This window comes from Orbicella faveolata, unplaced genomic scaffold, assembly GCF_042242905.1.
Source record: "Orbicella faveolata isolate gen_17 unplaced genomic scaffold, um_ofav_v1 contig_1, whole genome shotgun sequence".
NCBI lineage: Eukaryota > Metazoa > Cnidaria > Anthozoa > Scleractinia > Merulinidae > Orbicella > Orbicella faveolata.
In genome coordinates this window covers 6,337,501-6,350,901 of record NW_028301536.1, presented here as the reverse complement: position 1 = coordinate 6,350,901, position 13,401 = coordinate 6,337,501, and the positions used below count along the sequence as shown (strand labels likewise).

Sequence of the window (13,401 nt, the reverse complement as noted above, 5' to 3'; positions counted from 1 at the left end):
TCATTAAAACAGTCGGTTTCCTAGCGAGAGAAGAATTATCAACGCTGCGTTTTTTGGCTCGAGGTTCGAAACTTACATGTTAGAGGAAGTTGCTACCGTTTGTCTAAAACCAGGTGCACCCGCAATGCAGGCAAATTTGCGCAGGGAACGGAACTCTTTTCTGTTATTCATCTGATCGTTGTTGTTAGAAACACAGAACTCGAGGAAAAGCTGTTGACATTGTGATGGGCCAATTAAAGTGAAGTCATGTTTTGAAAATCGAAATAAACGAATGATTTTTCGTCGTTTTCTTGTAATTTTTTTCCCGATGAATGGGATATAAAACAATAAAGTATAAATTATCTTAAATTCAAGATCGCCCAGTGGGTTACTGCCACCTGCTTTTCAGTATATATTTTAAAAGGAAAAGAAAAACGTTTCTGTGTTTCTACGAACTTACAGAAACATTCGCGACCGTATCAGAAAAACGTAAAAAAAAAAGAATTAAATGCGAATTGTTTTGTAAAAACTTGCCAAAGATTAAAACCTAACCTCATGTAAATCTGCAGCAACGAGAAACGTTTTGAAAAAAAAAAAAAAAAAAAAAAAAAAAACTCTACCCAAAAATAAGTTCATTATTTTAGTTAATTCAACATACGTGTAGACCTCGCGTCTCCTATTAGTTGGCCATTTCATTGCAATCTGTTTTCGGGCTCATAGTACGAGACCTTTTCATTAAAACGTGATCAGCCCATAATTCCACAAAACAGAAGTTCCTTTATTTGTTTATGAAAAGCGAGAATTGAGCTCCGCTGCTATTTTCCAAACTCAACTTGAAAAGCTTGAGCAGCACTCTCTGTTGTCTGAACATTGCAAGCAAGCATTCAGTCACAGACATTTGTGGTAAACGCCCATCCTAAATAGCTTTCTTTTGTTTGTTTGTTTGTTTGTTTTTATCACAAACTTTTAATTGCTTTCAGTACATTTCAGTTTCAGCAATACGTTGAAAAATGCGTTGAAAAATATCTTAGTATTGTAATAGCTTTTAGGTGGTTATGGCAATGACTTTTCATAGACACTTAATTTATTTCAAATGAACATTGTAGACTCCAGGTTTTGTTGATCATTAAATAACTGTAGTTGTTGAAGCACAGTGATTAGTCTCTTTGGAAAGTTAAGCCGCCCATGGACAAAATCTCCAAAAAAGTGAAAACTCCTAAAAGTTTCTTCTCTTACAGAAATTTCGGTGCCGCACTTTGAAAGTAATACTAAAATTGTGTGTTCACATTTTCAGTACACAGGAAAATAGCCATTTCCGGGCGTTCAGTTGGTTCGGGCGAGGCGGGAATAAAAGCAAGCGAAAAACTAACAGAAACTAAAACAACTTTGAAAACTTGAAACTCAGGCTCTAAAGGGCCATTGGAAAATATGTTCTTTCGTTCTGTTTGGAAAACTCAAATCTGGATTAATACAACGAATTAAATCGATTGACCCGGTATTGCGATTTCATAATTAAAATTTCTGCTGTTTACCGAGTCTCAAACACTGCGTTTGCAGTGGAGTTTTGAACGGGTTTGGAACTCAGGATTCATAGTAAATAGACTGTAGTTGGTTTGGATTTTTTCTCTGATTAGAGAAATCATCCCAAAGTTCAAAGATTCTAGCTTGGAACGACCTGCACTTGGCTCGTTTTAGTTAAACTGTTTTAACTAAGCGGACTAGAACTAGAACTAGAACTTAGTATGCGCGCTGTTTTCTTGTCCGCTTCGGAGAAAATTAATCCGATAACACACATATACCATTGAGTTAAAGTAAACTTTATTCTTCTGTTCTATTTTAAAAGTAAGCTTCGATGTAGGTGAAACATCTCAGATCGTGTAGGCGAATCGACTTCAGTGTAGGCGAAACATCTCAGAGCGTGTAGGCGAATCGTCTTAAGTGTAGGCGAATCGACTTGTGGGCGAATCATCCTGGAGGCGAAACGACCGGCTTCCTAGAGGAGAACTCTACCAGAACACAGACAGGACACAATATTAAAATAAACTTGGTGCTCTACTCTGAGGAGAGATGTATAAACAACACAATATTATTGTTTTCTGTGGTAGCGCTTGATCTCTATGACAAAACTTGCGTTACAGGTCACGCACAATTGGTCGACGATTGGTATGCAAATTTCAGTACATTTGCGAGGGGACAGACTCGGGTCCGTCATGGGAAACAATTGTTTCGGTTTCTATTCTGTTAAAAGCTTTTGGTGTCCATTTAATGTCTAAGTTTTGTCTGCAGAAATGAAGAAGTGTGTAATAAGAATTGCAGGTATAGACTTACTAATGGGGAGCAAAAACACAACCTTTATCAAAACATCAAGATCTCCCGCATTTAGCCGCTGAGCCGTTTATAACCATTCGTTCAACACGAACCAATTTTCTTCGGCCGTTCGAACGCCTGGAATCATCCGTTCCAAATTTGTCCTTAGCATTTAGAACGCCTGGTGTCACTCGTTCAAAATTTTTCGTTACCCATTCGACGGCTGGCATCATCCGTTCGAAATTTTTCGTTGGCCGTTTAAACGACTGGCGTCATCCTTTCGAATTTTTTCTGTGCCGTTCGAACGGCTGGCATCATCCGTTCGAAACTGCTCTAGTTCCGTTCGAACATTTACAGCATCCGTTCGAAAATTTGCCGTGGCCGTTTGAACGATATTTAAAACCATTTTCTTTTTCGTTAGCCGTTCGTTTTGATCTTTAACGGACATCGGTTAGTGTACGTTTTTTTTTTTTTGCGTGAAAGGTCACAATTATTATTTCGAAACGAAACGCCGAGTTCCTCTTGATTTGAACCATCAGTGACTGGAAAAAAAAAAAAAAAAAAAAAAAGAGAGAGAGGGGAGCGGGGATGGCGTAGTGGTGAGAGCGCTCCCCTCCCACCAATGTGTCCCGGGTTCAATTCACGGACCTGGTGTCATATGTGGGTTGAGTTTGTTATTGGTTCTCTTCTCTGCTCCGTGAGGTTTTTCTCCGGGTACTCCGGTTTTCCCCTCTCCTCAAAAACCAACATTTCTCAAATTCCAAGTCGATCCTTGAATGCACGGACATTTCTGAACGAGTTCTATGAACTCCTTGGTGCTCCGTGGGTAAACAAATTACAAAAAATTACATTTACAGACGCATACAAAACTGACGTCAATTTGTTTTTGACAATAACAAGACCCCAGAATGGTCAAATGCCGGGAATAGATCAGGGAAAGACGTCGTAAACTTGCCGTAAACAAAGATAAGTGAATTTTATTCAAAATGACGGGAACTTGTCAATAGCTTTTCTCGCTTTTTGATTGGTAAAGGTAGGTAAAGTCTGCATACGAGCCAAGTGGCCCACCAGGCCGGAGCTTATTCCAGTTTCTATAGCATGAAGCGAAAAGGAGTATTTCTACTCCCCCCTGGATGGGATGCTAGTCCATCGCAGGGTTACCCCCAGCATTAAGTTCACCGCTACTCATTTATACACCAGCGTGGAGAGAGGCACTGTGAAAGTGAAGTGTCTTGCCCAAGAACACAACACAATGTCTCCGGCCAGGGCTCGAACACGGACCGTTCGATCTGGAAACGAGCGCACTAACCGTGAGGCCACCGAGCCTCCCGCGCCTCGCTCTTTGAATGGCTACTTAAAAAAGTCAATAAAATACCATTAGTTAAAAAGTTGACATTTCGACAGCTGAAAGTTCAACTGTTGAAAGCTTGCATAAATTGAAATATTATCCGTCTGTACTCTTATTGATGATAAAAATGGGCCAATCAGCGCGCGAGGAATTAGACAGATATTGTAAAATATGGACTGGACCTAGTTTGCAATGGAGGCTCATGCGAGGGAATGTCATTAAAATTTATGTCACTAACATTTGAAAAGACTTCCCTCATTAGCTTCAGTTGCAAGCTAGTTCCAGTCCAATACCGAGAATACGAACATGCATAGTCTATTATAGTAAATGTCTTTCTCTTAGTCTAAAAATTTGATATTCCATGATAGCGTCGCTTCAAAGGTTCAGGAAAAATGCATTTGTAAGTTTTTTTTTTTTTTTCCTCCGGCTCTCATAGGATGAACCTTGTCCTGACTTTTGTGGCTCAAAATTTAGCGCCCAAAATAAGAAGGCTATATTCCTGAAACGTTTCCATTTGTATTTCAAGTTAGATTAGGCACTTTGCTTAATAAATAACTATAAAAAAGAAACAAACTTTACCAAAAGTCTTCAATATTATCTGACATTGGTTTTATTTCATAACATTTGGCAACCTGACCCTCTGCTGATGATATACTAATTGAATGTTGGTATTTTAACATTTCTCATTTCAGCTGTTCCTCTGCCGTGCTTTGATCACCAGCTAAACCAAAGACAACCAGGTGATAAGTGGCTCAAAGACCCTACAACTAACTGTACTTGTACTGAGCACAGTTCAGTCTTGTGCCAGAAACTAAATGAGTCTGTGTGCATGGATATCAGCGGAAACTTGAGAAAGAATAGGGAGGCGTGGATGAACAGTTCCTGTGTGGCTTGTGAGCGCGTCAACGGCACTATAAACTGTACTAGATATGACGTCAACGTCACTTATGGATTGTATAGTATTGAGCTGTTACCCACCTGTGAACAATGTGCAGTTCCATTGAGAACACAAGAGCCCTACAGTACTTGCAAAGGTGGGTAGACCCTCTTAACACGTTATGTTATGTCCTGTTTTCGGTCACTGTCGAGTCGTCAAAGTTCAGTTTGATCACATGGTTCAAAAAGGCCAAGTTCAATAGATCAATATTCTAACATAGCTCCGATACTTCCAGGACAAAATTGCAGTTTTGTTCTTAATTATGCTTTTGCCTCTCAACTCCTAAAAGAGTTTTACATGCAAAGAAAACTCCAACTCGAAACATCGAAATTTGTCCTGTAAGCCTCGGAACCATGTTAAATAGTGACATCGAAAGTGGCCTATCACATATCGTATAACATACATTTATAACAATTTCAATTCAACTTGGCTCATGGTCATAAGTGAGCCGGGGAACTTTAGCACATATGAGGTGTGGAAAGATGAGCAGGAATTTAAAATTGCTTTACCATAAAATTCAAGCAACAAGGTTGCATATGGTATGTAAGTATAGAAATGAAATAATATTTATTGGAACTGCGGACAAAGGCTTAAAGACATGAAAGATCATCGCAGTTATGCACACACCTCTTAGAACAACTGTGAAAGCCTGAGAAAAACGTTGTCCGTAAACGATACGACTTTATAGAATGATGGGTCGACTGAAAAAGCATGTGCATGATCATAAATATTCAATATTGTTTTCTAGTGACATCACAGCTCAGCTGCCCAAAATGGTGATTTAGAAAACATAGAAACTACCATGCCTTCCTTGAGGTAGCTAAGGTAGAAAACAAAAGAAAATTTGAACGCTTAGAGCTTCGAGATATGCCCAAGTTTGCAACAGTCACTGAGCTCGAACTATAACGAAGAGATCTGGCCTGCGACTGTCTGAACTCTTTATTTATGGTGAAAAGCAACTCCGGATAAAATAGCTGTTACTTTACTTCATCCGTGCGTACATATTTAGTTCCCTATTTACTCAGAAATTTTAAGCAAACCTGCAGGTTCCGCAATACCATAGCCAAGGTAGTAATAACGCCAGGCAGCACGTAAACCGCTTCAATGCTTGTCCGCGGTCCGTAAAAGTGCAAATTGGTATTAGTTCGCAAGTTTACCTGAAAACCACTGCGTCGTATCGTTTATAGTTCACACTTTTTTTCTTGACAACATTTCTTCAATTAGGTGTATATTTAACATAAAAACATTTGTTCATCATAAATTCTACACCAAGAAATAATAAGATCATCTCGCATGTTAAGAAGTTGAATTCTACCTTTCCAGCCAAGTACTTTTCCAGTTCAGCTATTTTTCAGGCATTTTTTTCCAATATCAAATCGAACGTGCTATAAAATTCAGGTTTACTATACTTTGCTATAATTTGCTTTTGTTTTTCTTATTTCAGTCTACCTTGAACTTTCCGAAAACGGAAAAATGACCGAGTGTGCAAGTGGGGGATTGTATATCCGGGACATTCACCGATGTAACGGGATCGCTGAATGCCCGGATGAATCAGATGAAAACGGCTGCGAAGATGGTATGCTTCCTCAGTTTTCGCACTATGTTGGTTTTCTGCTACATTAAATAATACTCTATCAACATTTACTTTGGTCTCAACATGTAAGGTCTGAAATTGAAAGGAGCTTTATTTTACGCATTAAAATAAATGAATGACTTTTTCGATCTCCTCAAACCGAGCTCGGCCAATGTAGGGTTCATGGTTAGCTTTGAGTACAACATGCAGTATAAAAGATCGTAACTAACAGTTCAGTTTTACTCTGCTGTCAGTTACATGTATCTTAACGAGTAACTCCTTGTTCAAATGCTATCGTGCTTTGGTTGAAATTAGTCCCTCTCTAGCCATTCGATTTGTCTTTCGCTGGTGTCGTCATAGTTATGATTGACAAACGGGTAATTGCTAAACTGTACTAGTAGTTGGGTTTGGAACTTTGGATTTGCATGTTACTGAAAGCCAGTCGGCAGGAGAACCTCTTACATGAAAAATGTTTTTAAAACTTACCTTAAAAGAAAAAATTTGGAGTTCTGCGTTAAAAAATGTCCTTTTTAGCACAAACAAAACAAACTGTCTCAGTATGGGACAAGAGCAAAAAAAAAAAAACATTAATCAAAATACACTTACAACGGAAACATTAAGCTCCGATAATGAACGGATGTTACACAACATGGTTCCGGAATAAATGTCAGATTATGTCGAATAATAGTCTGCCAATATTCTCTTCAATATTGAAAAAAAGATACAACGGTGTTAAAGTCAGCGCAGGTCCTCTCCCGCTCAGGACACGAGTTAGCATTGAAGTGTAGGTGGCGCGAATTTAAGCTTATTACAACCAAAGATTTGTCGTAAAATCAACTATATCTGGTGAACCGGCTCTATCGTGAACACCACGAGTTCTATCGAGCTTGAAGCCAAAGAAATTGCTAAAAAACTCGATCTAGATGACTGGGTTAACACCACCGCTAAACGAGAAGCCCTCATAACCCTCAAGGACCTACAATTCGCTTTCAGCTTCGTTAACATTACTGGCGATGAGGAGCAGTACACCATTCTCCACGCGAAGAAGTTTCTTCTCTACAACACGAGTGAGCCACAGGGAAAGAAAACATCGACTGATCTCATTTTCATGTTACCATGGGCAGCTTTGACGGCGCAGAGTCGTGAGCTCGTTGGCGCCTACCTCCAGCACCGCATTGAGGAGAAACATGGCTACCAACTTTGGCTTGTACAGCGACGACGGCCTTGGTATAACCCAGGCAACCAAAGCAAATTAAGAAAGATTTCTGCAACAGCTTTGGCCAGCATGACCTTAAAATCACGATTGAAGCCGACAAAAAAAGTCGTAAACTTCCTTGATGTCCGGCTCTTTACCTCTCCAATGTTAAACACAGGTCATAACAAGCGTGATAACATCCGGCTCTATGTCAACAAGAAATCTAATCACCCGCCGCGTGTTATCGACAACATCCCACAATCTATTGATAAACGACTGTCTGAGAATTTGTATGGTGAAGAATCGTTGCAAAAAAAAAAAAAAAAAAAAGCGCCAATCTGCCAGGAAGCCCTCAACAACTGCGCATATACTCATCACCTTACCTTTTCACCTCAATTGCCAACCAAACCGCATGCTCTGGAAGAAAGACACGAAAAAAAAGGAAAATAATTTGGTATAACCTCTTTACAGCAAAAAATGTAGCCACCAACATCGGAACAGCCTTTTTCAAGATCTTTGGTGAAGACTCCCTCAAAGAGCCTGTGTTACATAAGATCTTGAACCGTACAGTTAGGATCAGCTAAAGCTGCATGTCCAACCTGAAAAAGAACATCGACGGCCGTAATAAATCCATTTTATACAAAAAGATTGTTCCGCTTAAAACATGCAACTGCAGAAAACCGGCTTAGTGTCCTTTGAATAGAAGTTGCCTCAACGAATCGGTCATCTACCGAGCGACCATCACAACTGAAGACAAAAACCCCTCCCAAACCGTCCTACGTTGGCCTAACGAAAAATTCTTTGAAAACCAGATACTCAAACCATAAAACGTCAATCTCTTATTCAAACAAAAAGTTTAGCACCGAACAAAGCAAACAATCTGGAATTTGTAAGACGATAAGTCAAAGTTCAAAGTCACTTGGAAAATGTTAAAGCAAGGTGCCCCATATAACCCCGCTCTGTAAATAATGCCTAATAATAACTTCATGTAGACACGCAAACAATAATCCTCCTGAAAAAAACTAAACTTAAAAGCTCCCTTGTCACGCAATAGTATTGTAGTTTATTTACAATTTCGAACTTTCTATTGTTGTGTAAAAGCGCTCACTTATTGTAGTAATAAAATGCCAAGTCAAATCTAGAGTTGATCAGTATGTGAACTGTTGCATCTGGGGACCTTTCTAATCTTTTTTTATCCGTTTGCTATTTTAGCGGTTTGCAAGGACGAAGAGGGAAGTTTATTTCTAACAAAAGATGAAAATGGTTTGCAACGTTCTCACTGTATGGATTGCCATTGTAAAGCAGGCTTTCTGACATGCCGTAGAAACTTGACCATTAACTTCCCTGGCTATTACTATGGTTTCTATGTGCATAACGAGAATTGTGCGCAACCACAATGCAACGTTGCCAAGTTTGTGAGAGAAAAAATAGATCATTGTGAAGGTAACAAGTCACCGTTCTTACATTTACTAATAATATTACTTTTAGAATGAACAGTAAAGTCCATGATATAACAATAGCACAACTGACGTACAATATATTGGCTCTTGAGGGTAGCACACTACAATCAAAACTAACCATGGCGTTAACACAAAATCTTATGTCACACAAATGGTTGTGAAAAACAAACAAACAATATAAACAAACAAACAAAACAAGAACGAGAAAACAACTCAAAATAGACTTACTCATTTGGCACTTAAGAGTGAATTTTTCTAATTAGCAAACATAGGACGGCAGAAGTCGAAAAATCGATTTTTCTCTCTTTTTGTCCACAAATAGCCCTTTGGTAGATATGAAACGTGATATAGTTTTTTTGGAGCTCGAAGCGCTTTAAATTCGAGAAAATCAAGGGAAACGATTTTCGCGTAGACGGTCGCGAAAATGGCTGATCACGAAGACTTAAAATTGGTAATGTAAACTTAATTTGCATTCGCGTGTAAAAGAGAACGAAAACATATCAATACTTTTTCTTGAAAGACAAAGTATTCAGCTATCCAAAACAGGTTAGAACTTGACTTGAGCGCCATTTGAGAATAAACACACAATTTTTAAAAAAATCCCTTTCAGTTACTAGGTCGAATTCCTGATTTAGGAATAAAATTCAGAGATATTTTTCGACATGTGCCATAACTCCAAATTCCTTGAAACTTCGCCTTTGGAACACTTTTATGTTGTTGTAAAACATGTATTAAAATCAGCCTGGGTTATTCTTCGAGTGGTTTTTGAGGTCTGGCTGAAAAACTCCGATTTTACCTAAAACATGACGAAAAGTAAACAATGGCTTCTGCGTGTTGGTCTGAGGGCAAGCGAGTACAGGCATTTAAGTCCTTATAGTATGAGTTCTTTGTACTAATAAGCAAATTGTTTGCTTGCACCTGTAATAAAACTGTTCAATCTCAACGCCAGAGTAACTTTATTTAATCTGAATATGTTTTATCGCTTCGAATCCCAGACATTGTGACGAGATGTCGATTTCACACCAAGAAGAAACAAGAAGTCGAAAACGTTTTACTACGCGGCCTTCTAATTATCAATTTAAGATAACTGGTCGCTGAAGGAGACATTTACTGAATTACAGCTTAAAACAGTTACGTTTTCTGTAACGCATCAGGTTCGGTTGCAAAAAGTTATTTCAGGACCGGCAATACAGGTTAAATTTGGCAAAGAAATCTTAAGGTTTCATTGTTTATTTTGTTTGCAAGTCACGGTTTCATTCCCGGCCGTGGAATTCAGTATGTCCCACGGCAGAGACCAGAATGGGTTGCTTTACTTCGCGTTTGGAACACTTTTATGTTGTTGTGAAACATGTATTAAAACCAACTTGGGTTATTCTTCGAGTGGTTTTTGAAGCCCGACTGGAAAACCCCGATATTACCTACAACATGACGAAAAGTAGACAATGGACTTCTGCGTGTTGGTCTGACGGCAATGCGGTATAGGCGTTTAAAGTCCTTGTATTATTAGTTCCTTGTACTTAGCACTTTTATGTTGTTGTAAAACATATATCAAAATCAGCTTGGGTTATTCTTCGAGTGGCTTTTAACGCGCCGCTGAAATAACCGGATTTTAACGAGAACATCAGCAAGAAGTGAACAGTAGACTGCTTGGGTGTTTTCCTGAGGCCAGGAGACACAAGAGAGTGCTGAGGTAGAGCGGTTTAACTTCTTTTATTATCATATTTTCGTTCTGCAGGTCGATATGCTTCTTTTAAAGTAAAATAAAATGATAAAATGAGTCTTTTCATGCATTCAAAAGTACCTTCACTCACAAGGAATATTTCAATCTTTCTACGTGAAATTAGATCACTGACAAACGGATAATGTATAGATTTCACAATCACGGACCGCAATTCTAAACAATTCAACCTGTTTAACTGTGTACATGTATAAATAAAAGTTACAGAGTTGCTTTACTTCAGTTGAATATGGAAAACGGGACTGCAAAGTAAATGCGAGCAGGCGCTTATTTTCCAACCGTCTAATATAGGACTTGCCCAGTTACAAGGTACAACGGAAGGTATACTAACTTGCGCCGACAAAAACAACAGCATTGATCGCAAGAAAGATTTCCGCTGGTAATCCTGACATAGCAGCATTTACAGATTTCTATTCTTCTCTCCTTCGTAACCTCTTCGTGGAACGGATAACATGGCGGATAGCGGCAAATTGGTGTCACCCAACCTGTCTTTTCGTATCGTTACCAAATAGGATCTGACCTCTGACTTTCCTCGAGAATCTCGTTCATCAGTTTAAGCGCCGTGAATGGAACAATGACTCATCAGAGTCCACCCGCATTGCTTAGCAATTCTTCTGATCCAAAAACACAACAGTTCATACTTTTAAAACATACCAAGGATAAACGACAGAAACCTTTAAAAAAGATCCGCATTTGCGAACTTCTGTCGTCTGACCTTAAATCGCTGTGTAAATGACGTGTCACACCTTCCGAAAGCAAACGAAGTGTTCACAAACGCCTCAAAATTAATTTAGGGTAGAGCTTCGATCATTATATGGTTGCAGTATGTTTTGCACGATGGCAAAAAAAAAAGAAAAAGAAAAAGAAAAGAAAACAATACAAAGCAAAAAAAGAACAAGAGAACTGAGGATACATTTTATTTTTACATGCAGCGTGACGTCTAAAATAGAATTCTCTTGGGAAAATACTGGGTAAAATAAATTAGCTTAATGGATTTGGCGTGCTTAAATATTCTATTCTGCAGTCTAGCTAACCATTACAAGCGGGTCTTTTAGTGAGTCATGGATTGCCAATAGCAGAAAGTCGAACCAAAGTGACTAGAAAACATTAGAAAAAATAACTTCGCTTTGGCGGGAAATATTTCTGACTGAACTTTTAATTGAAATTCGCGTGACCTTCTTTTTAACTAAACTATATATTGACAAAATTACTAAAGACTATCGGAAACATGTTTTACTTCGGAAATAAACGGCCGCACTTTTGTAAAACAACCCATTCTGGTCTATGCTGTGGGACATAGCAAATTCCACGGCCGGGAATGAAACCGTGACTTGCAAACAAAATAAACAATGAAACCTTAACATTTCTTTACCAAATTTAACCTGTATTGCCAGTCCTGCTACCAAACCTGATAGTTACAGAAAACGTAACCGCTTTAAGCTTTAAATATGTCCTTCAGCGGCCAGTTATCTTAAATTGATAATTGGAAGGCCGCGTAGTAAAACGTTTTCGACTTCTTGTTTCTTCTCGGTGTGAAATCGACATCTCGTCACAATGTCTGGGATTCGAAGCAATGAAACATATTCGGATTAAATAAAGTTACTCTGGCGTTGAGATTGAACAGTTTTATTACAGGTGCAAGCAAACAATTTGCTTATTAGTACAAAGAACTCATACTATAAGGACTTAAATGCCTGTACTCGCTTGCCCTCAGACCAACACGCAGAAGCCATTGTTTACTTTTCGTCATGTTTTAGGTAAAATCGGAGTTTTTCAGCCAGACCTCAAAAACCACTCGAAGAATAACCCAGGCTGATTTTAATACATGTTTTACAACAACATAAAAGTGTTCCAAAGGCGAAGTTTCAAGGAATTTGGAGTTATGGTACATGTCGAAAAATATCTCTGAATTTTATTCCTAAATTAGGAATTCGACCTAGTAACTGAAAGGGATTTTTTTAAAAATTGTGTGTTTATTCTCAAATGGCGCTCAAGTCAAGTTCTAACCTGTTTTGGATAGCTGAATACTTTGTCTTTCAAGAAAAAGTATTGATAAGTTTTCGTTCTCTTTTACACGCGAATGCAAATTAAGTTTAGATTACTAATTTTAAGTCTTTGCGATCGGCCATTTTGGTGACCGTTGAGGCGAAAATCGTTTCCCTCGATTTTCTCGAATTTAAAGCGCTTCGAGCTCCAAAAAACTATATCGCGTTTCATATCTACCTAAAGGCTATTTGTGGACGAAAAGAGAGAAAAATCGATTTTTCTACTTCTGCCGCCAAATTCAAATTTTACGTGGTTTTTGTTGACATTTGCTCTTAATACTGACTTCTTGAAGAGGAACAGAGCATTTTTTGTCTAAATCAAAAAGAGGCTTTTTACCCCAGACGAGGCTAGGACCGGAGCCACAGACATCTGAAAGGGAGTGTAATTCTAAATCCTATGGACATAAATTATAACTACAAAAAAAAAAAAAAAAAAAAAAAAAAAAATTCAGTTTCGCATATTATAGTGGTAAATATTCGTTGGCGTAGTTTTGCTTTGTGATCTGCTTTCAAATTGTAATTGTAATTCTGCCATCAAATGCATTTGACTCTGGTCATAATTTATTGCTTACAAAGTTGTTTTTGTTTTTTTGTGTTTTTCGTATGAAATTTCAATTATAATCACAATCGGATTGATTCGTTCACATTTATACCACATAGGGGACAGATACTCACCTAGAGACTTTGTTCTTTGGTAATTAATGTATCTTGTAGGTTAACCGAGTTAAAATTAAACTAATTATGACTTTCATTTGTAACTAGGCGTCGAATTTACCATAGACGACGGTATTTACTACAAAGGCCAAACATGGAAATATG

At 38.3% G+C, this 13,401-nt stretch overlaps 1 pseudogene across 1 annotated transcript in view; it reads left to right on the top strand.

Annotated features, from left to right (window-relative positions):
• The first annotated feature begins 4,295 nt into the window (after positions 1 to 4,295).
• Positions 4,296 to 13,401, top strand: part of LOC110042342 (uncharacterized) — a 47,178-nt pseudogene continuing 38,072 nt past the window's right edge. The window contains exons 1-4 of the transcript XR_016203165.1: positions 4,296 to 4,668; positions 6,016 to 6,147; positions 8,552 to 8,782; positions 13,345 to 13,401. The exon at positions 13,345 to 13,401 is cut by the window's right edge and continues 117 nt beyond it. The product of XR_016203165.1 is annotated as an uncharacterized LOC110042342 (transcript). The remainder of the gene's footprint in view (positions 4,669 to 6,015; positions 6,148 to 8,551; positions 8,783 to 13,344) is intronic.